This window comes from Scyliorhinus canicula, chromosome 8, assembly GCF_902713615.1.
Source record: "Scyliorhinus canicula chromosome 8, sScyCan1.1, whole genome shotgun sequence".
Lineage (NCBI taxonomy): Eukaryota > Metazoa > Chordata > Chondrichthyes > Carcharhiniformes > Scyliorhinidae > Scyliorhinus > Scyliorhinus canicula.
Window position 1 is genome coordinate 185,989,824 of NC_052153.1, and position 22,808 is coordinate 186,012,631.

The window sequence follows — 22,808 nt, forward strand, 5'->3', positions numbered from 1 at the left end:
TTCAATTCTAAATGAACTGAACCTCAAATTGCAAAGCAAGGAAGATGACAGCTTTCGGTACTGTGAAGAAATTGCAGCTTTCCAAAAGCCGTTGAACGTTTGGCAATTGAGAGTGCAAAGCCAAAATTACTACATGTTCCCCACATTGCTGTGCGCATTGAAGAAAACAGCATTAGTAATGAAACTGTAAATGGACTGGCAAGTCTGTCTCCAAATGAAGCCGACTGAACTTCTGCGCCGCAGCATTGACAGCACATTAAAAAACACGGCACAAGTCAATGAAACTGTCAGCATTCTGGAGTAGCGTCTCCGAGGAGTATCCGGAGCTGAGTAAAACAAGCATTTTGGTGCTTTTGTCCTTCACAACGACCGACATGTGAGAGGTTGGATTTTCTGCCCTCACAAAGATGAAGACAGCATGAAACCGGCTGAATCCTGCACCTGATATGCGCATAGTCCTCTCCTCCTGTGTACCTGATTGGTGTGAGATTGTGAGGACCAAGCAGGCTCACCTCTCACATTAAAGGTAGGAGAAAATGGTGGGTCATGAAGGTCGGCAGGCGTGGGTCGCAAAGACTAGCCAGCCTAGGTTGTGAAGGTGGTGTCGGTCCCGAAGGTTGTGGTTGCTAAAAATGGGAACAAAGGTTTGAAAAACACTGGTGTACCGTATTGATCCCTGTATTTAAGGAATAATGTAAATATGTTAGAAGCAGTTCAGAGAAGGTTTACTGGGCTAATACCAGCAATAGGCAATAGTTTAGAAGACAAAGAGATGACTTTATCACAACTTTTAAGATCCTGAGGGGTCACAACAGGGTGGATGTGAAGAGGATGTTTACTCTTGTGGGAGAATCTAGAAGTAGAGGTCACTATTTAAAATTAAGGGGTGACGCATTTAAGACCAGGACGAGGAGATGGTTTTTGTTTCAGAAGGCCGCGACTCTTTAGAACTTGCTTCCACTGCCTTTTAAGATAGAGGTACATAGATTCTTGATGAGCAAGGGGCTGAAAGGTTATCGGGGGGGTAGACAGGAATGTGGGGCTGAGGTTACAATCAGGTCAGCCATGATCTCATTGAATGGCGGGGCAGACTCAAGGGGCCGAGTGGCCTAATCCTGCTACTATGCTTGTATGTTTGCCAATGGTGGATTGAATCAAATAGGGGAGTGCAAGAGGCCAGAATTAGAGCAGCACAGAGATCTTGGAGCGTTCTAGGACTGGAGAAGGCTGGAGAAAGAGAAAGAGAGAGATGGGCCAGAGATTTGAAAGCAAGGATGAGAATTTTAAAATTGAGGCTTTACCAGGAGCCAACAAAAGGAAGGAAAGACTTGCATTTATCTAGCGCTTTGAACAGCCCCCGGATATCTCAAAGCTCTTTACAGCCACCGAAGTACAGTCACTGTTGTCATGTAGGAAATGCGGCAGCCAATTTGCACACAGCAAGATCCCACAGACAGCAGTGTAATAATGACCAGATAATCAGTTTTTGGGAAGCTGATTTTGAGGAATAAATATTGGCTAGGACACCGGCTCTTCCTCAAAAAAAAGCCAGGGGATCTTATACATCCACCTGGACAGGGCCTGTAGTGGTGCAACAACTAGTCTGTGTATGCTCCACACATTTCAAAAGCATTTAATTGGCTGTAAAGTGCTTGGGGATGTCCTGAGGTCACGGTAGGGTCCATATAAAAACTCGCTCTTTCTTCGCCTGTCACAAGTGCCTAACTGGAAGTTCAAGGTCCTGGGATAATCGTAACATGTCAGGAGCAGGATGAAGGGGTAACGGGTGTAAATATTGGCGTCCGACATCAGCAAAGCCTTCAGCTGTGTCAACAATGTTGGCGATTAAAAACTCTGAACAACTCTATCGATGCACATCCCACAGGCACTCCCGGTGTCCTGAACCATGACCTCGCATTGTAAGCAAAGGCAGATCCCGCAGCACCGAGCAGAGCCCAGGGCAGGGGGCCCCTTCTATTTGAAGGCGGGTTAAACATTGGACAGATTTACTCACACCCAGACTTGTGATCTGGAACACCACTGGGTAACATTGCTGCAGGAAAGACAAATATTGTCTCTGTGGGGAACTCAAGCAAAAGGTAGCCACCTGAGTAGACAAAGGGTTGAGTCTTTGTGTCAACAGGACCTTTGAAATGAAAAGATTGATGGAGTAAAGGAAATGAGGCTGAATGAAATGTGCCCATTGCACCATCACTACACTCTGAAATAGAAGGCCGGTGCTGGGATTTAACCTTCGTCCTGATCTTTGAAACAAACACTTGCACAAACTCCTCAATGGATTGCAAAGTAACAGCTCATTATATATAAAAATAAAGAGTTTGTACATTGTGAGGTCAGATGGACTATATCTATAGAGCACCTGCTGAATACTTCACAACAAGGACTCTACACCAGGTTTCCTCATTTATAACAGTGACTGCACTGCAAAAAATACTTCATTGGCCGTAATGTGATTTTAGGAGAGTGCAGAAGGCCTGAAATGGTGGTTCCACCTTTTCCCTTATGCGTTACAAAGAAAGGGTTTTCATTTGTATAGGGGCGGCACAGTGCTTAGCACTGCTGCTTCACAACGCCAGGGACAATTCCGGCCTTGGGTAACTCTATGTAGAGTTTGCACCTTCTGTCTGTGTCGGCATGGGTTTCTTCCGTTTGCTCCCACGGTCAAAAAGATGTACGGGTGGGCGGATTTGCCATGCTAAATTGCCCCTTTGTCCAGGGATGTGCAGGTTAGGTTATGGGGTAGGGAGGGATTGTTGGGGATGAGTGAATATGGGTAGAGTGCTCGTTCGAAGGTCGGTGCAGACTCAATGGGCCGAATGGCCTCCTTCTGCACTTTGGGGATTCTATACATGTCTTCTATGTACGTTGTACAAACTCAAGACATTCCCAAGTACTTTATAACCAGTGAAGTACTTTCAAAATGTGAGCATTGCCGGAACATAGAGAAACTCGGCAGGTAACTTACACAGCAAGCCCCCACAAACAGCAACATGTCGACTGATCAGGTTATCTGGTTCACAGGTATTGGTTGAGGCAGAAGTGTTGGCCGCCTGCATCCTTCCTCTGCTTTCCCTCTTTACACAGTGCCAAGAGAGATCAGACCGGAGACTTAGTTTTCCATCCCCCCCCCCCCCCACCACAAAAGGCAGTGCAGCGGGTCCTCAGTGGGAGTTTCAGCCACGACTATGTTCTGATGTGTCTGTGGTGGGGATTGAACTTACGACCCAGGGGACTGGGTCAAGGCATTATTGTCAATGCGCTGTCAAAGATTCCCGAGGTTGATATTCTTGACCAGGTTGCGTGTGTGTGTAAAAATGGGATTTCTGCCATTACAACACGGATTGAATTTACATAGAATTTACAGTGCAAAAGGAGGCCATTCGGCCCATCGAGTCTGCACCGGCTCTTGGAAAGAGCACCCTACCCAAGCCCACACCACTCTATCCCCATAACCCAGTAACCCCACTCAAACAACGCTGAGGGCAATTTTGGACACCAAGGGCAATTTAGCATGGCCAATCCACCTAACCTGCCCATCTTTGGACTGTGGGGGGAAACCGGAGCACCCGGAGGAAACCCACGCAGACACGGGGAGGATGTGCAGTGTCCGCATAGACACAGTGACCCAGCCGGGAATCGAACCTGGGACCCTGGAGCTGTGAAGCAATCGTGCTAACCACTCTGCTACCGTGCTGCCCACAAATGGATGGATCTGAAACAGACCAGAGGAAATTCTCAGTCAATGGCGAATCGCTCGTTTTTTGTTTTTTTAAGGGCTGGAGTGGAATGTACGGTTCAATAAGTTGTGTGTTGGAGGTTTGAACCAGATAAACTCAGCGGGTCACCATTTCCACTCTGCATCCCTTGCGCACACTGCACATATATAATCTTTTAAAAAAAATAATCTTTGTTGTCACAAGAAGGCTTACTGTGGTTGCAAGAGCAGATCAAGGGTTGGGAATTCTGCAGTGAGTAAACCACCTCCTGACTTCCCAAACGCCTGTCCACCATCTGCAAGGCATAAGCCAGGAGTGTGGCGCAGCTCCCACAACACAAGGTGCTCGACACCACCCAGGGCAAAGCAGCCCGCGGGACTGGCAGGGACCCCCATTCCCCCCTTTCATTTTTCAACCGATATCTAAACCTGTCGCGCCATTTTGAGGGCTGATGGTGGCGCAGTGGTAACATCACTGGACTGGCACTCCAGAGGCCCGGGCTAATCTTCTGGGGACAGGGGTTCACATCCCATCCTGACAGTAAAATAAAATAAAAACCCTGTGGTCTAAATGGTATCCATGACAACTAACGACGATTTGGTTCACTCGTGTCCTTTAAGGAAGGAAATCTGCCTTCCTTACCTGGTCTGGCCTACATGTGACTCCAGATTTACAGCAATGGGTTCAACCCGTAAGCGCCCCCTGAAATGGCCGAGAAAGACACTCAATTCATTAAGGATGGGCAACAAATACTGGCCTGACCGACAATGCCCATATCCCAGGAAAGGGGCAGCATGTTGGCACAGTGGTTAGCACTGCTGCCTCACAGCGGCAGGGACCCAGGTTCAATTCCGGCCTTGCCACGTTCACCCCGTGTCTGCGCGGGTTTCCTCCGGGTGCTCCGGTTTGCTCCCGCAGTCCAAAGATGCGCATGTTAGGTGGATTGGCCGTGCTAAATTGCCCTTAGTGTCCCAGGGATGTGCGGGTTAGGTGGGGTTGCTGGGATAGGGCGGGAGCCTGGTTAGGGCACTATTTCAGAGCATCGATGCAGACTTGATGGGCCAAATGGCCTCCTGCTATGATTCTATGAATAAAAGAAGAAAAAGAACTGTCCCTCTGGTGTGACAAACATTGCATTTCTATAGCACCTTTGACGTGGAGTTTCGCGGGAACATTATAAAACAAAATGTGGTGTCAAACCGACATGCAGCGACTTAAGACAGGTTGGTAAACAGAGGCATATTGTAAGGAGGCTCTTAGAGGAGCAGTCCAATTACACCACCCCAACAATATTTCCTTCATCAACCCTCTCTGTTGCCTCTTCAAAAAACGCCAGTTAGTTAAGCACCACCTTCCCTGAAGAAATCCATGCCGCCTTGCCCTCATAATCAACCCACATTCGTCCATGTGACTATTACCTTTGTCCCGAATTACTTGGTGGGGATTTTCTGCTCCCATTGTGGTGGGACCCGCAGCGGGAGATTTGGCGGCCAGGCCCAAAGTCCATTGACTTTCGATGGGACCGGATTATTCCTGCAGTGGGCGGGGCTGGAAAATCTCAGCAATTGTTTCCCCAGCACTGAAGTTAAACTGACCGGCTTGTGGTCTCTGGGCTTATCCTTCTATCCTTCCTTGAAAAAGTGTATAACATTTGCAATTCTCCAGTCCTTTGACACCACCCCGGAGTCTAAGGAAGACTGAAAAAATATGGCCAGTGTCTCTGCTATTTCCACTCTCACTTCTCACAGTAACCTTGGATGCTCCTTATTGGGTCCCGATACCAGATCAGCTGTAGGGACAGAAAGTCTTTTCCCTTCCTTATGATTTTTGAACCCTTCTAGTGTCTGAGTTACCTTCTCTTTCACCATGGCATGTGCAGCGTCTTCTTCCTTGCTAAAGACAGATGCAAAGTATTTGTTTTGCTGCCTCAGTTATGCCCTCTTCCCCCCCATGTAGAAATTTTCTTTTTGGTCCCTGGTCATTCATACTTTTCCTTCACCACTGTTTTACCATTTATATGCCTATTAAAGATTTTTGGATTCCCTTTTATGGTACATGCCAGTCTCTCTTCACACCCCCTCTTTGCGTTTTTTATTTGCTTCTTCAACTCCTCTCTGAACATTCTTCATTCAGTCCGGTTCTCAGTTGTATTTTTTACCTGCCACCTGTCATGGCTGGTTTAGCACAGGGCTAAATCGCTGGCTTTTAAAGCAGACCAAGGCAGGCCAGCAGCACGGTTCAATTCCCGTACCAGCCTCCCCGAACAGGCGCCGGAACGTGGCGACTAGGGGCTTTTCACAGTAACTTCATTTGAAGCCTACTTGTGACAATAAGCGATTTTCATTTCATGTTTTCATGAACACACTCTTTCTTCTTTACCTGAATTTCTATCTCCTTTGTCATCCAGGAAGCTCTGGATTTATTTGCTTTGCCTTTCCCACCCTTTCGAGGGTATTAACCAATATCTCTTCTTTTGGAAGGAGCTCATTTTTCTACTCCCGATTTTCGTACCAAACCTTTGACTCCGAGTTTATTTGGCCAGATCTGCTCTCACCCCACTGAAGTTGGCTTTCTTTCAGTTAATTTCTCTCAGCTACCGACAGTTTTTCTCCTTTTTTCATACTGTATAGAACCTTAGTTGGGCCACACTTGGAGTATAGTGTTCAATTCTGGTTGCCACACTACCAGAAGGATGTGGAGGCTTTAGAGAGGGTGCAGAAGAGATTTACCAGGATGTTGCCTGGCATGGAGGGCATTAGCTATGAGGAGCGGTTGAATAAACTCGGTTTGTTCTCATTGGAACGACGGAGGTTGAGTGGCGACCTGATAGAGATCTACAAAATTATGAGGGGCATGGACAGAGTGGATAGTCAGCGGCTTTTTCCGAGGGTAGAGGGGTCAATTACTAGAGGTGCAAGGTATAGAGGAGAGTTTTTTTACACAGAGGGTAGTGGGTGCCTGGAACTCGCTGCCATAGGAGGTGGTGGAAGCAAGGACGATAGTGATGTTTAAGGAGCATCTTGACAAATACACGAATAGGATGGGAATAGAAGGATACGGACCCCGGAAGTGCGGAAGATTTTAGTTTAGACGGGCAGCATGTTCGGCACAGGCTTGGAGGGCCGAAGGGCCTGTGCTGTACTTTTCTTTGTTCTGTGTTCCACACTGACAATCACCCAAGGCTGGAATTGAACCCAGGTCCATGGCGTCGAGAGGCAGCAATGCCACCGTGCCATCCCTAAAGCAAAGTTGGCCATGGTCCCAGATGACCAAAGGCTGCTTTGCTCTGAGGGGGAGGGCTGACTGGTGGCGATTTAACCCGAGGATCGCCGGGGTTGAGAAGTTGAGGCCTTCATGAATAACCTCAGCCAGTACAGGAATTGAACCCACGCTGTTGGCCTCTCGCTGCATCACGAACCAGCTGCACAGCCAACTGAGCTAAACCAGCTCTCGTGTTTCTGTAGTGTAGTTATTGTTGTAACGCTGACCCAGACAGTCAAGCTTACATCCCATGAAGGAATATAAAAAACGGGGGAAAGAGAAAGCTCCTACAAACAACAATGTGACAACCACCAGGTAATCATTTTAATTCAAGTTGATTGAAGGATAAATATTAAAAGCACCAGGGATAACTCCAGCGCTATTCCAATGGCCGAGAGGACAAATGGTGCCCTTGGTTTAAAGTTTCACCAGAAAAAACAACGCCTCTGACAGTGTGGCACTCTCAGCACAACAGGTCCAGCCTGGATATTTATTTGTCCTCGCGTCTCTGGAGCGAGTCTTCAACCTTCTGATCCAGAGTCACAGCTGTCACCCCGAAGACAGACATTGAACAACTGAGAACTGGCCAAATGTCTTTTCGGGATGCCGTGAATGCTGAGGAGTGACCAGCTGTCCGAGGGGGTTTCTTGAGGGAGAGGTTACTGGCAGAGGGCGGGACTCACTCAGCAACGGACCCCGTCCGAGGTTCACAAAAGGGAAGCTGCAAGTGTTGGAACACTGGAATTAAAATAGATACGAAACGGCGCGATAAGCCTCTGTGAAAAGCAGGTTCGGCACCTCTGGTGCGGCATGAACCATGGCGGCAGAGTCCCTTCATCACAGGCTCGGCCCTGGTGGTGATAAAACCTCTCCTGATCATGTCAGGTGTTGATTATGGGCTGATTTAGCACAGTGGGCTAAATCGCTGGCTTTTAAAGCAGATCCAGGCAGGCCAGCAGCGTGGGTTCGATTCCCGTAGCAGCCTCCCCGAACAGGCGCCGGAATGTGGCCACTAGGGGCTTTTCACAGTAACTTCATTTGAAGCCTACTCGTGACAATAAGCGATTTTCATTTCATTTTCAGAGGCTGAAAAGGGCTGACACGGGACTCTTGGCCATAGTGGATAATAGTATTAATAATGAGCCAATTGACACCCATCATCTCTTAGCCCAGTGGTGGTTCAGGATTGAATGGGAGGCATGTCACCTTCCCACATCTCCCGAAGACCGCCCAGCAAATCCACCCGTGGGGGAGGGAAGTGTGGGGGCTTCCTCACCGTCATGATCGAGAGATCTGGCATTGGGAAGGAAGGGGTATCTGAATGCCACCCCCAAGCTTTATCTCTGAGCCACCTGCCCCCCGTCTCTCCCATGATCCCCACCCTTCCCGCCCTCACTGATTTATGGTCTGGGGGTGCCCTGATGATACTGGACCCCTCTGGCGAGTGCCTTCCACCAGCAAAAGCCACCACATCCGATTATGCTGATGACAATGAGGGACCACCAGCCTCTGATTGGCCGGAAGCTCTCTGCAGGCAGGACATCCGCAATTGGACAATCCGCAAAAGGACAGCACAGGCCCTTCGGACGTCCTGGATCCAGAAGGCCACGTCAGACCTCCACCACAGAACTGGTGTGGGAGGTGGGGGGGGGGGTTCCCATCGGTCCTCCAACCTTTGGGTGCGACCCCTGCCGAATCGACTGAACCCTGCCCTGTAATAAAAGTTCAAAAGGCTAAAACTTTCCACCTCCCTCTCCTCCTTTCAGACTCCCCACCTCCCCCCACCTTTGACCAAGACCCAGCAAGTCACCTTTCCCAATATTGGGCGGGATTCTGTGGGAATCGGCGGGGCGGGCAACACCGGCGGGAAGGAGTGGCGTGAACCACTCCGACGTCGGGCCGCCCCAAAGGTGCGGAATCCTCCGGAGTGGTTTGCGCTGCGCCGGCCGGCGGGGAAGGAGCTTGGCGCTATGCCAAAGGGCCTCCGCTGGCCAGCGTAAGTTGGCGCATGCGCAGGAGCGCCAGCGTGTGCTGGCATCATCCCAGCGCATGCGCAGGGGGGAGGGTTCATCTCTGCATCGGCCATCGCGGAAGAATAGCAGCCGACATGGAGGAATAGAGTGCCCCCACGGCACAGGCCGGCCTGCGGATCGGTGGGGCCCCGGTTCCAGATCCCCCCCCCCCCCCCCCCCCCCCCCGAGGACCCCGAAGGCCGCCCCTACCACCAGGTTCCACCGGTAAGGACCTACTCTAATTTACGCTGGCGGGACCGGCAAAAAAAAAAAACGGGCGGCCATTCGGCCCATCGAGGGCCAGAGGGCAGCCGGCAGGGGCGGGATTCACGCCGCCCCCGGCGATTCTCCGACCGATTATCTGGAATGGCCTGTTGGCATTTTTGTCTGTGAACCACCTTGGGATTTTATTAATACCATAAGACCATAAGACATAGGAGTGGAAGTAAGGCCATTCGGCCCATCGAGTCCACTCCACCATTCAATCATGGTTGATTTCAACTCCATTTACCCGCTCTCTCTCCATAGCCCTTAATTCCTCGAGAAGTCAAGATAAGACCATAAGACAATACGTTATGAACTGCAGTCATCGTTGTTGGTGACCTGTTAACCCATCCTTCATTTGGTGCTGGTTTAGCACAGTGGGCTAAACAGCTGGCTTGTAATGCAGAACAATGCCACCAGCGCGGGTTCAATTCCCGTACCGGCCTCCCCGAACAGGCGCCGGAATGTGGTGACTAGGGTCTTTTCACAGTCACTTTGTTGAAGCCGACTCATGACAATAAGCGAATATTATGTTATATTATTATTTCACAGATGGTGACTGACCATGTAGAAAATACCGGATCCCATCCTCATTAGAGCGGGGACCACCTCATGGACGTTTCTTTTCTCTTTTCGACCCATTGAACACAATACGAAAGTCCCCTTACAGTCACCTAGGCCGAGATGCTCAGTACACTGCAGAGGCTGACACCGCATTCCTCAGTCTGCTGGGCTCAGTTCCTTCAGTGGAGACACCCATCTTCCTACCTCACCAAATTATAAAATATTGTTCGGAGTAATTTGAATAAAATAATTTTAAAACGGCCTAACGCCGTGGGAGGTTTCAACCTCATTTTTTTCAGGAAACCAATAGAATGTTGGCACTTCGGTAGCATGGTGGTTAGCATAAATGCTTCACAGCTCCAGGGTCCCAGGTTCGATTCCCGGCTGGGTCACTGTCTGTGCGGAGTCTGCACGTCCTCCCCGTGTGTGCGTGGGTTTCCTCCGGGTGCTCCGGTTTCCTCCCACAGTCCAAAGATGTGCGGGTTAGGTGGATTGGCCATGATAAATTGCCCGTAGTGTCCTAAAAAGTAAGGTTAAGGGGGGGTTGTTGGGTTAGGGGTATAGGGTGGATACGTGGGTTTGAGCAGGGTGATCATTGCTCGGCACAACATCAAGGGCCGAAGGGCCTGTTCTGTGCTGTACTGTTCTAATGTTCTAATGTTCCTCCGCCGCATCACTGGTCACACTTCAACCACTGGTCACAACTCCAACTATTGAGCTGTCACAATGACAACTCACCTCCTAGCACTCAACAACAATCTGCATTTATATAGCATCTGTAATGCAGTAAAATGTCCCAAGCAGCATCGGAGGAGTGTCAGACAACTCAGTTTGTAATAGGGAAGGCAAATTGGAATGCCGGCCTTTGTTGGTGCAGGCTTGATGGACCAAAGGGCCTCTTCTGGACAGCATAATTCTATGATTCTCTGATGAGAGGGCATAATCTCAGAGTAAGAGGTCTCCCATTTAAGACAAGAGATGATGAGGAATTTCTCCCCCCGGAGGTTGTTGAATCTGTGGAATCCTTCACTGCAGAGAGCTGTAGAGGCCGGGTCATTAAGTCTATTCAAGGCTGAGACAGACAGATTTTTAATCAGTGAGGGAATCAAGGGTGTTGTGTTTCGTGTTTTAGTTCTTTCAGGATGGTGAAGGTTGTAGTGCTAACAAAGAACAACAAGCTCTATCTAATAAACAAAGCTAATTTATTGCACCGCACTGAATTAGATTCAAACATATTACTAAGGAATTAGTTAAGTAAAGATTACATGACACATCGACACGATTAACAATACTATTAGTTCAACTATCTCACAACTACTCTGACTTGCTCTCTTCCACTCTCTCCATTTATCTCCATCTTTCTCCCAGAAGTCAAGGAGGCATGTGATATTTATATGGTTGCTCTATAGCACCATCTAGTGACTAGAGCAGTAACATTACATTAACCCTTTATGTACTTTACAATATCCACATATTATGACACAAGGCGAGAAAGTGGAGTTGAGGATTATCATATCAGTCATGATCCCATTGAATGGCGGAACAGGTTCGACGGGCCGAATGGCCTGCTTCTGCTCCCCTGTCATATGGTCTTGCAGTCTGATAACTTGACATTGAGCTTGCAGTGAGTAACACTGCTGTCTGAGGGCGCTGAAGTCCCAGGGTTCAATCCCGGCTCTGGGTCACTGTCCGTGTGGAGTTTGCACATTCTCCCCGTGTCTGCGTGGGTTTTGCCCCCACAACCCAAAGATGCACAGGCTAGGTGGATTGGCCACCCTAAATTTCCCTTTAATTGGGTACTCAAGTTTTTTAAAAAACTTGACATTGAGCTGAATGCGGAGGTGGGACAGACGATCTAAAGCTGGAACAAAGAGATGGGTTTTGAGGGATGTGTCAGAGGGATGAGCGAAGAAGAGAGAGAGACGGAGAGTGAATTGCAGAACTTGGGGGCTGCCAGTGATGGAACGATTAAAAATCAGGGATGCGCAAGATGTCGGAATTCGAGGGATATAGAGATATTGGAACGTTGCCTGTCTGGAGGAGATTACAGAGTGAGGGAGCAGCGAGACGCTACAGGGATTTGAACACAAGAAAGGGAACATTTTGCGGCATTGTCGGAGGGTGGGCTGCTGTAGGGCAGTGAGCACAGGGGTTACTGTTGAATGGGGCCACGGTGAGAGTTTGGGTACGGGCAGTGGAGATGAGGAGGAGCAGAGCTTCATGGAGAGTGGGATACGGGCCTGCAAACCATTGGAAGAGTCGAGTGTGTTAAAAGCAGGGGGTGCCACCTGTTTTCAAATCCCAGTTCCCCGACCTCAGTCTGTGCCACTTACAGCTGTCACTGTTACAGTTCCTGAAGCCTTTTCTTAAAAAAAAAAGAATCACTTGAACACTCAGCTGAGGCAACATTATTTGGATTTTTAAGACTAACACAGGAAAGGTTAGTGCTGGGCGGAGGTCGATTGAAACCATTCATCTCAGGCTTTAACTCGCCCATTATGGTTTGTTTTTTCCTCTCTTTCCGTTGCTGGTAGATTATTGCAGTCACTTCTCACTTACAGAAAGAGATTTCCCCAACTACCCCTGTGCTGCCTTGTCCGAAATTATTTGTTCAATAATTTTTTAATAATCTCCGTTGATCGCATGTTCTTGACCGACTTTGAACCGAGATCTGATTTTTCCTCATTGATAACATTTAATAATACTTGATTTAATTTGCGGAGAGCTCTTCCTGTCCTGTAGCGGGCAGCAGCATAACTGGTTGCGCTAATTAATTTAATTCATAAGACCATGGGAGCACAAGACCATAAGACATAAGGGGCACGATTTTCCGAAATGGAGACAGTGTTCGCGCCGTCGTGAAGGAACGCGCGTGGGCACTACCCATTCTGGCTCCCACAGCACTTCGCTGGAGGGATTCAAGCCGCTCTAGTCTCCCTTCCCGGCGCCAAATGGGTGCCGCGGCAACCCGCGCATGCGCAGTTGGGCCGCACCAACCCGTGAATGCGCGGGGGGGGGGGACTTCCTCAGTGCGCTGGCCGCGTAATAAAATAGGGCAGGGGCTGGAGAGGCCGGCCCGACGATCGGTGGGCCCCGATCGTGGGCCAGACCCCAGGGCCGTGGGAAAAAATGGCGCGAACGGCGCGGCATGGGAGAATCGCGCCCAAGAGCTGAAGTAGGCCATTCGGCCCATCGAGCCCGCTCCACCATTCAATGAGAGCATGACTGATCTGTTGTGATAATTGTCAACTCCACTATCCCAACTTATCCCCATAACCCTTGATTCTCTTACTGATTAAAAATCTGTCCCTCTCAGCCTTGAACATACTTCTGACCCAGCCTCGACAGCCCTCTGTGGTAAAGAATTCCACAAATTCACTACCTTCCGAGAGAAGTAATTTCTCCTCAACTGTCTTAAGTGGACGACCCCTTGCTTTGAGATTATGATCTCTAGTCCCAGAATCTCCCGAAAGGGGCAACATCCTCTCAGCATCTCCCCTGTCAAGCCCCTCGAGAACCCTATATGATTCAATAATGTCACCTCTCATTCGTCTAAACTCCAATGTTTACAGGCACAACCTACTCCATACCCAGGATTAACCTTGTGAACCTTCTCCAGAATGCCCCCTTGAGTGGATCATAAAAAATACCCTGATGTTTCGGGGTTACAGGGATAAGTGGGGGAGTGTATCTGGTGCTCTTTTGGAGGGTGGGTGCTGACTCAATGGGCTGAATGGCCTGTTTCTGCACTGTACGCATCCTATGCTACTTTCAGGGTTCTCTCTGATGACCTGGATAATATTTATCCTCTAGCCCAGTGCTTCTCAAAGTGTGGTACGAGTACCGGTGCCGGTACTCGAGCCATCGTCTGCCGGTACTTGGAGTGTTTCCAGAAAAGAAAGAGACAGTAATCCTGGATTGGCTTGTTTCGCTTACCGGTCCCTGGCACATTGAAAAAAAAAACTGCCGGTACACCACATCAGATAGTTTGAGATGCACTGCTCTAACCGACATCGTAATTCAGGAGTATCCAATCATTTTTATCTCACAGGTCACTTTCGATGCACATCACTTGGAAAATTAGAAAAGAGTTTGCATCAATATATGCCACCTTTCACAACCTCTGCACATCCTTAAGTGCATCGCAGCCGATTGTACAATGATATATGAAATGAAAAATGAAAATCGCTTATTGTCACGAGTAGGCTTCAATGAAATTACTGTGAAAAGCCCCTAGTCGCCACATTCCGGCGCCTGTCCGGGGAGGCTGGTACGGGAATCGAACCGTGCTGCTGGCCTGCTTGGTCTGCTTTAAAAGCCAGCGATTTAGCCGAGTGAGCTAAACCAGGAGGCGGCAATTTGGGCCCATTATGCTTTTCCTGGCTCGTTTTAAGAGCTATCCAGTTAGTCGCATTCCCCTCTGCTCTTTCCCCAGAGTCCCTCAAACATTTTCCCCTCCAAGAATTTGGCCGATTGCCACCGCCTTAAAACAGGATCTCATCTATCACCGAAGGAAATGTGCACCCCTGCCGTGTGACCGCTGTTATCATGGAGGGGACATGGCAGCCAGGTACAGTATTGGCCACCTTATGTAAGGAAGGATGTAAATGTGTTGGGCGCAGTTCGGAGAAGGTTTACTGGACTAATATCTGAAATGGTTACGTGAACGTGAAACAATGTGGGAGGATGGGCTGAATGGCCTCCTTCTGCCCTGTAACACTTGTGTGATCCTGTGGGCAGGTTGTCTGATGAGGAAAAATTGGACAAGCTGTATTTGTATCCGCTGGTGTTTTGAAGAGTAAGAGGTGATTTGGTTGAAACATACAAGAGCCTGACATATACCTGGTGTGATGGGCAATAAATGCTGGCCTGGCCAGCAAAGCACACATCCTGTAAATTCATTTTTTTTCAAAAAGCCGCGAAACGTGACAGAAGTTCAAGGAACAGATCATGAGGAACAGGGGCCGTGGATTGAAAACTCTGACACAGTGAGACTTTTTTTGCTTCGGTTGATCAATGATCAATAACAGGGCCGGCTCAAGGCACCGGCAACTCGGGCAGTCGCCCGGGGCGCCATGTGCTCGGGGGCGCCAGAGACTCGGGACCCGCGCATGCGCAGTTGGGCCGGTGCCAACCAGCGCATGCGCGGTGGCCGCCCGCCCCCAGGGCGGCCCCCTGGCTCGGTCCGCCCCCCCCGCTCAGTCCCCCCCGCCCCCACTCGGGTCCGCCCCCCCTTCGGGTCCGCCCCCCGCGTGTCCGCCCCCCCCCTTGGCCCCGCCCCCCCTCGCCCCCCCCTCGGCCCCGCCCCCCCCCCTCGGCCCCCCCCCCCCCTCGGCCCCGCCCCCCCCCCCTCGGCCCCCCCCCCCCCCCCCCCCCTCCCCAAGGGCGCCGAAGTTCAGCTTGCCCGGGGCGCCAGCAACCCTAGAGCCGGCGCTGATCAATAATCAAAATCAATAGGAAATCCCAGGTGAAGCCAGGGACTGTTAGGTTGGGGGCCCAAACACCCTGACCTACATCAGAGACTGTGCGATTGGATGCAGACAGGCACCCAAGGTAGAATTGCAGCCGAAACCTGTTGCGTGACTAAAGTGATTGGCTGCAAAATGCCCGTGTGATGGAGACACCCATGGGATGTTGGGGTCATTTATTCCTGCAATTTTGCTGGTGCGAGTGCTGTATTGTTTGGAGCTCTGACCTCTTGTACAAGCCTGGTTCCCCATTGCCCTAACATTGGCTGCGGTGTGTTCTGCCATCTGGGCCTTAAGCTGTAACGTTACCATCCTGAGAGATCATTCTCTCTGCTGTAACTTTTGCAAGAATTTCCCCCCCCCCTCCAATTAAGGGGCAATTTAGCGCAGCCAACCCACCTACCCTGCACATCTTTTGGGTTGTGGGGGGCGAGAACCACACAGACATGGGGAGAATGTGCAAACTCCACACGGGCAGTGACCCGGGGCTGTGATCGAACCCATGTCCTCAGCCCCGCCGTGAGACAGCAGTGCTAACCACTGCGTCATCGTGTCGCCCCTCTCTCTGCTAGAACACGCTTGAACATAATTTTGATCACCCATCCTAATGGCTCCTTCTTTAGTTCGGTGTCTACTTGGGTCCAGCGATCTTGGGTGGCTTCCGACTTGAAAGGCTCTATCTGTTGCTTTGTGGTTTTAAGCACCAGAAAAGAGGGACTAAAACTTTGTTTGAGAAAATGAGGAAGAATTCTCACCATCCTGAGAGTTACCTCAAACACAGATAGGGACTCAACAACTCCTACTTTAGCTCAGGTTAATGATTGACAGTTTTTAATAATGGAAAGTGCTTACGTTTCCTTTCCAAAAGCATCCGATAAAAAATTCAGAAGTATGATCAGCGGCACAATTGTTTTGTGTCGTTCACATGGTGAGCCGGACATTTGTTTATTCCGGGGGTTTTGGGGGGGGGGGGGGGGGGGGGGGGGGAGAGCAATCTTGCAAGTTCCCAACCCCACTGCGACCGATCACATGCTCATACGTAACACAAGGTAATCACGCAAATTCACACAATTGAAATCTAGATACATTGGCTCTTCCATTTTCCACTGATTTACGTGGTACAGGGTTTACAGCATAGGTTCAGACCATTCGGCCCAACCAGTCAGTGCCAGCTAGCTCCATGTGTGTAATTTCATTACCCGCTATTCTCTTCCCTCTCATGTATTTACCTTTGACGAATTCAATCGCAGCTTTCAAAAGGGGAAGTAGATAAACATCCTAAGGGGTAACATTCGGCTATGGGGAAAGGATTAGCACAAAGGGACTTGGGAGTCCTTGTTCATGATTCTCTTAAGGTTAACTTGCAGGTTCAGTCAGCAGCGAAGGCGGCAAATGCAATGTAAGCATTCATGTCGAGAGGGCTACAATACAAGACCAGGGAGGTATTTCTGAGGCTGCATAAGGCTCTGGTCAGACCCCATTTGGAGTATTGTGAGCAGTTTTGGGCCCCGGATCTAAGGAAGGATGTGCTGACCTTGGAAAGGGTCCAGAGGAGGTTCACAAGAATGATCCCTGGAATGAAGAACTTGTCATATGAGGAACGGTTGAGGACTCTGGGTCAGTACTTGTTGGAGTTTAGAAGGATGAGGGGGGGTCTTATTGAAACTTACAGGTTACTGTGAGGCCTGGAAAGAGTGGATGTGGAGAGGATGTTTCCACTTGAAGGAGAAACTAGAACCAGAGGACACAATCTCAGACTAAAGGGCCGATCCGTTAAAACAGTGATGAGGAGGAAATTGTTCAGCCAAAGGGTGGTGAATCTGTGGTACTCTTTGCCGCAGAAGGCTGTGGAGGTCAAATTACTGAGTGTCTTTAAGACAGAGATTGATAGGTTCTTGATTAATAATCAGGGGCTATCGGGGGGGGGGGGGGGGGGGGGGAAGGCAGGAGAACGGGGATGATAATAATATCAGCCATGATTGAATGGCAGAGCAGACTCGATGGGCCGAGTGGCCTGATTCTGCTCCTATGTCTTATGGTCTTATGGCATTGTTCTTGCAGAGGGCTAGAACAGATCTGATGGGTTAACTGGCCTCTTTCCGAGCAGGAACCACTCTATCTTGGACAGCACGGTAGCATGGTGGTTAGCACAGTTGCTTCACAGCTCCAGGGTCCCAGGATCGATTCCCGGCTTGGGTCACTGTCTGTGCGGAGTCTGCACGTTCTCCCCGTGTGTGCGTGGGTTTCCTCCGGGTGCTCCGGTTTCCTCCCACAGTCCAAAGATGTGGAGGTTAGGTGGATTGGCCATGCTAAATTGCCCTTAGTGTCCAAAATTGCCCTTAGGTGTTGAGTGGGGTTACTGGGTTATGGGGTTGGGGTGGAGGTGTGGGCTTGGGTAGGGTGCTCTTTCAAAGAGCTGGTGCAGACTCGATGGGCCGAATGGCCTCCTTCTGCACTGTAAATTCTATTGCTAGTCGCAACCCTATGGTACTGGGTTCCACATTCTCGCCACACCAAGTTCCTTTTGAATTCCCCATTTGATTTCTTGGTGATCATCTTATGAAGTGACGCCCTATCTTAATAACGGCCAGAAAGTTCTGCAGAGCAGACAATTGAATTTCCAATCTGCCAGCTCAAAGTGTGACCCCCTGGCAAGGTTCCATTCCTGCAGAGAGATTATGGCGTTCAGAGCAAAGCAACGGGATGACAAGTCAGCTTCCTGTGCTCGAAGGCGAGAGGGGTTGTGGTGTGACTGCAGAAAATACAATGACAACACATCCAAAATGCTCAGGGTCCTTTGATAAGCGGGATGAAGATGTTCGGGTGCTTGCAAGAAATTCAAATAGAGATCAAAAGAATTCCGTTTGAATGGGTAACACTCTTGTTACGCTGCGGACCATGTCAGACCACATTGACTGATATCAAAAAATGGCTGTAGGTACTGGATACTGAAAAACTATGGAGCCTGACAATAGTACTGACAACATGAGCTCCTGAACTTGCCGTGCTCCTTGCCAAGCTGTTCCAGTGCAACTACATCACTGGCATCTACCCGACAATGTGGAAAATTGCCCAGGTACACCCTGGATACAAACGTAAGGATCCTTCCTGTTGATTCCCTTATTTCCCCTTTCTTTATTTTTGCTGTTGTCACTTTGAACCATGGATGCTTAATGGACATACATCTGTTAAGTCGAGCAGGGTCAGTGAGGAATTCCAAAGTTACAAAACAGAACACCGTGCTAACCTTCGGACAGCAGAACTCAGACTTTCCGGCGAGAGAACGGTGGTGCTCGGTTCCATTGGTCGCCTGATGGCCAATGAATTGGTCAAAAGGCCATTCTCTGCCCAGCGACAGGCAGTGATTGGGTCCTGTCTGAGTGGAATGATTGTCAGATGCTTAGAGGAAAGGGCACTCTGCTGTATTTCTGCAACTGCAGAGACCTGAATGAATCTACAGTGAAAACCATAACAGACTGGAAACAGAAAACCTCAAGCTGAAAGCCTACATTGAAGAAAGATGCTGGAAACAACCACCTGAAACAAAGACTTTTATCGTTTTACTTTCATTATTATTTTTACACCCCTCTTCTCCCCTCTGTGTTTGTCTGTCGTGTGTGTGTGTGTGTGTGTGTGTACAAATCTATTGACTGCAATTATTGGGTAGCTAACGGTTAAAGACTTGGGGTGCTTTTCTAAGAAATTATTATTAATTTAAATTGTGTTGCAACTCCGGGTCAAGTGGGGCTGGAATTGACCGCCCCGTAGCCCAGGGTGTTGCAACATAAGTAACTGGACAAATCCAACCCGGTCAATTACTGCCCCATCAGACTACTCTCGATCATCAGTAAAGTGATGTGGTCATTATGAAAATGAAAATTGCTTATTATCACAAGTAGGCTTCAATGAAGTTACTGTGAAAAGCCCCTAGTCGCCACATTCCAGCGCCTGTTCGAGGAGGCTGGTACGGGAATCGAACCATGCTGCTGGCCTGCCTTGGTCTGCTTTCAAAGCCAGCGATTTAGCCGAGTGAGCTAAACCAGCCCCTGGATTAGCAATGCTATCAGATGGCACTTCATCAGCAATAATCTGTCAATGACGCTAAATTTGGGTTCTGCCTGGGTCACTGAGCTTTTGACCTCATTGCAGCCTTGGTTCAAACATGGACAAAAAAAGAGCTGAATGCCAGTGACAGAGTGTGACCGCCCTTGACATCAAGGCAGCATTTGATAGAGTGTGGCATCAAGGAACCCGAGCTAAACTGGGGTCAATGGGAATCAGAGGGAAGACCCTCCGCTGGTTGGACTCATACCTGGCACAAAGGAAGATGGTTGTGGTGGTTGGAGGTCAATCATCTCAGCTCCAGGATATCACTATATGAGTTCCTCCAGGGTGGCGTCCTGGGCCCAACTAACTTAAGCTGCTTCATCAATGACCTTCCTTCCATTATAAGGTCAGAAGTGGGGATGTTTCCTGATGATTGCACAATGTTCAGCACCATTCGCATCTCCTCAGACACTGAAATCGTCCATGTCAAAATGCAGCAAGACCTGGACAATTTCCAGGCTTAGGCTGACAAGTGGCAAGTAATATTTGCACCACACAAGTGCCAGGCAATGACCATCTCCAACAGGAGAAGATCTAACCATTGCCCCTTGACAGTCAATGGCGTTACCATCGCTGATCAACATCCTGGGGGTTACCATTGATCAGGAACTGAACTGGACTAACCACATTAATACTGTGTCTACCAGGGCAGATCAGAGGCTAGGAATCCTGCAGTGAGTAACTGACTGCCTGACTCCCAAAGCCTCTCAACCATCTACAAGGCACAAGTCAGGAGTGCAATGGAATACTCTCCACTTGCCTGGATGAGTGCAGATGCAACAACACTCACGTAGCTCAACACCATCCAGGACAAAGCAGCCCGCTTGATTGGCAGCCCTTCCACAAATATTCAAACCCTCCCCCACCAACCCACAGCAGCTGTGTGTACCATCTACAAGATGCACTGTAACAACTCGCCAATCATTTTTCAACATCAACTTCCAAACTCACGACCACTATTATTTGGAAGGGTAAGGGCAGCACAGGCATGGGAACCCCACCACCTGGAGGTTCCCCTCTCAGTCACTCACCACCCTGACTTGGAAATATGTCGCCGTTCCTTCACTGTCGCTGGGTCAAAATCCTGGAGCTCGCTCCCTAGCAGCACAGTGGTTGTAACTACACTACATGTCTCGCCTCTCACTACCTATTTCACATCAGCCACTCCTTCTCCTTCATGGTTCATCTCGTTTCCTCGAAGCTTGCTGCTTACCTCCCAAGTTCAATGTTTTAAACACTCCCCGGTAAAATATTTCTTCCAAATTCCCGATTGGATATTTATGACCCTCAATGCAGCTCCACCATTCAAATGTCATCTTCTCTATCCCTGCCCTCACAAACCCTTTCATAACTATAGGAGCTCTGTCAGATCTCCCCTAGTCCTTCTCTTTTCTAGAGCTCCAGGCCAGTCAATCTGGCCACAGCCTTACAGTTTAGTTATCATTCAGATGCCTCAGCGTCGTTTATATAAACAGAACTGTTCATTTAGAGATTACTAATTATTATCCATTTGGGATTTCAACAGTTTTCAAATTAACCGGTTTGCACTCGAGTAATTAATGTTAAATGAAAGATAGTACAGAAACCATGGCCGGGATTTTCCGGTCCGGATGGGCACTGGCACGGGCAGAACGGGAACATCCCCGTCCCACTCACACTTCAGTATCAGAGCCGGAAAATCCTCGCTCCATAAATTTGCAGCCAGTCGACCCATCATGTCCGAAACTAGCTCACTGCTCAAGCGATCCAAAGCTAATCTTGTAGCTTTCTCTCTCCCTTTCTCGATTTCTTTCTCTCTCTCTCTCTCTCTCTATATACAGCTCTGCTCCAAACCTTTATCCATGCTTCCCTTAATAAGCACTCTGGTCTCCGCCTTATTGCTCCCTCTGGTAAAGCATTCCATACACCTACAACTCCCGGAGTAACAAACTCTCTCCTAATCTCCCGAATTGTTCTCTTAAGTGGTCACTTTAAATGAGAGGTCACAACCAACCTCCACGGCGAACAACATTTCTCCCTTTCCTGACCAAAACCTTCCATCACTTTTCAAAAGTTTGTTTTCTTAAACCTCTTCTTCTGCGGTGGGAAAAACCAGTCAGAGACTCGGGAGTAATTTTCATCATTCAACCTGAAAGTTATGCCCCGTTCACCAAACTCTTTTGTAAACCTCACAATTGACTTTGCTGTTCAAAAAAGGAGCACCTTTGCCCGCTCAGCGATTGTTATGCTAAACTCCGGCACCGAGCCCAGGACTTTTGAACACACATCCTTCTTCTAACTCTTCAGATGTGAACCAGGGCAATTACCTTCCCCACCGGTCCGATTTATAATAATAATCTTTATTAGTGTCATTAACGCTGCAGTGAAGTTACTGTGAAAATCCCCTAGTCGACACGTTGCGGCGCCTGTTCGCGTACACCGAGGGAGAATTCACAATGTTCAATTCACCTAACAAGCACGTCTTTCGGGACTTGTGGGAGGAAACCGGAGCACCCGGAGGCAACCCACGCAGGCACGGGGAGAACGTGCTGACTCCGCGCAGACAGTGACCCAAGCCGGGAATCGAACCCGGGTCCCTGGCGCTGTGGAGCAACTGTGCTAACCACGGCGCTACTTTCCTTTGGAACAGAGCGCTCGGCTTTCTCCGAGAATGACCAGCGCACCAATAATAATATCAATAAACTATTTAAACAGGCAATGAGCTGCAGAGGCAGGCAGTGTGAACTCACTCAGCTGCCTGTGACAATATCAAAGCACCATGCGGAGGCTGTCAGCTTTACTGAAGAGAATTCAAACATTACTGAGCTTAAAACCATAGGATGACACAAAGAAGGAGGCCACTCAGCCCACCATGCTGACTATCTCTCTCTCTCAAACAGTTATCCAACTATAACCATAAGTTCCTTTCAAAACTACAAATGCAAAGCCCTTTGTTGAAGTTGCGTTTACCCAAGCGATTAAGACACTTGAATCCGCAGCCTGCCGATTGAAGTAGAAAGTGACTGGCAACAGTAAATAGATATATCGTCAAGCCAGAACGAGCAGGAACAGCAAGAATCCCTTGCAGCCAAATAGGGAAAAGACTGCTTGGTTTTCTAATACATTCACTCACCCACAGCTCCAGGTGTCCCGATTCTAGGCAAACAGCAGCCAGGCTCTCTCCTGATTTAACTATTCACCACAAGTTTGCTAACCAAGGCAGGGATATGCGGTTTGATAAAAAAAAGAAAAGAAAAAAAAGCCAGCCTCAAGAGGGAGGGAGTTTAATTGACGCTAAAAGCCCCAGAGACGTGCAACTTGTTTCAAAGAACAAAGCTTTCTGAAAGAGAGAGAGAGAGAGAGAGAGAGAGAGAGAGAGAGAGGAAGGACGGGGTTTAAATTTCCTGACTGCAAAC

The 22,808-nt window shown here is 49.0% G+C and overlaps 1 protein-coding gene across 6 annotated transcripts in view; it reads right to left on the reverse strand.

Annotated features, from left to right (window-relative positions):
* Window positions 1–22,808, reverse strand: part of palld (palladin, cytoskeletal associated protein) — a 499,404-nt gene that overhangs the window by 309,346 nt on the left and 167,250 nt on the right. Inside the window, exon 1 of one of the 6 annotated variants that reach the window (XM_038805831.1) lies at window positions 22,526–22,666. The exons of the other annotated variants lie outside the window; for them this stretch is intronic. The gene's annotated coding sequence lies outside the window, so the exon portion shown is untranslated. Of the gene's footprint in view, window positions 1–22,525; window positions 22,667–22,808 lie in introns of those variants that run through there. 6 annotated transcript variants of the gene reach the window in all.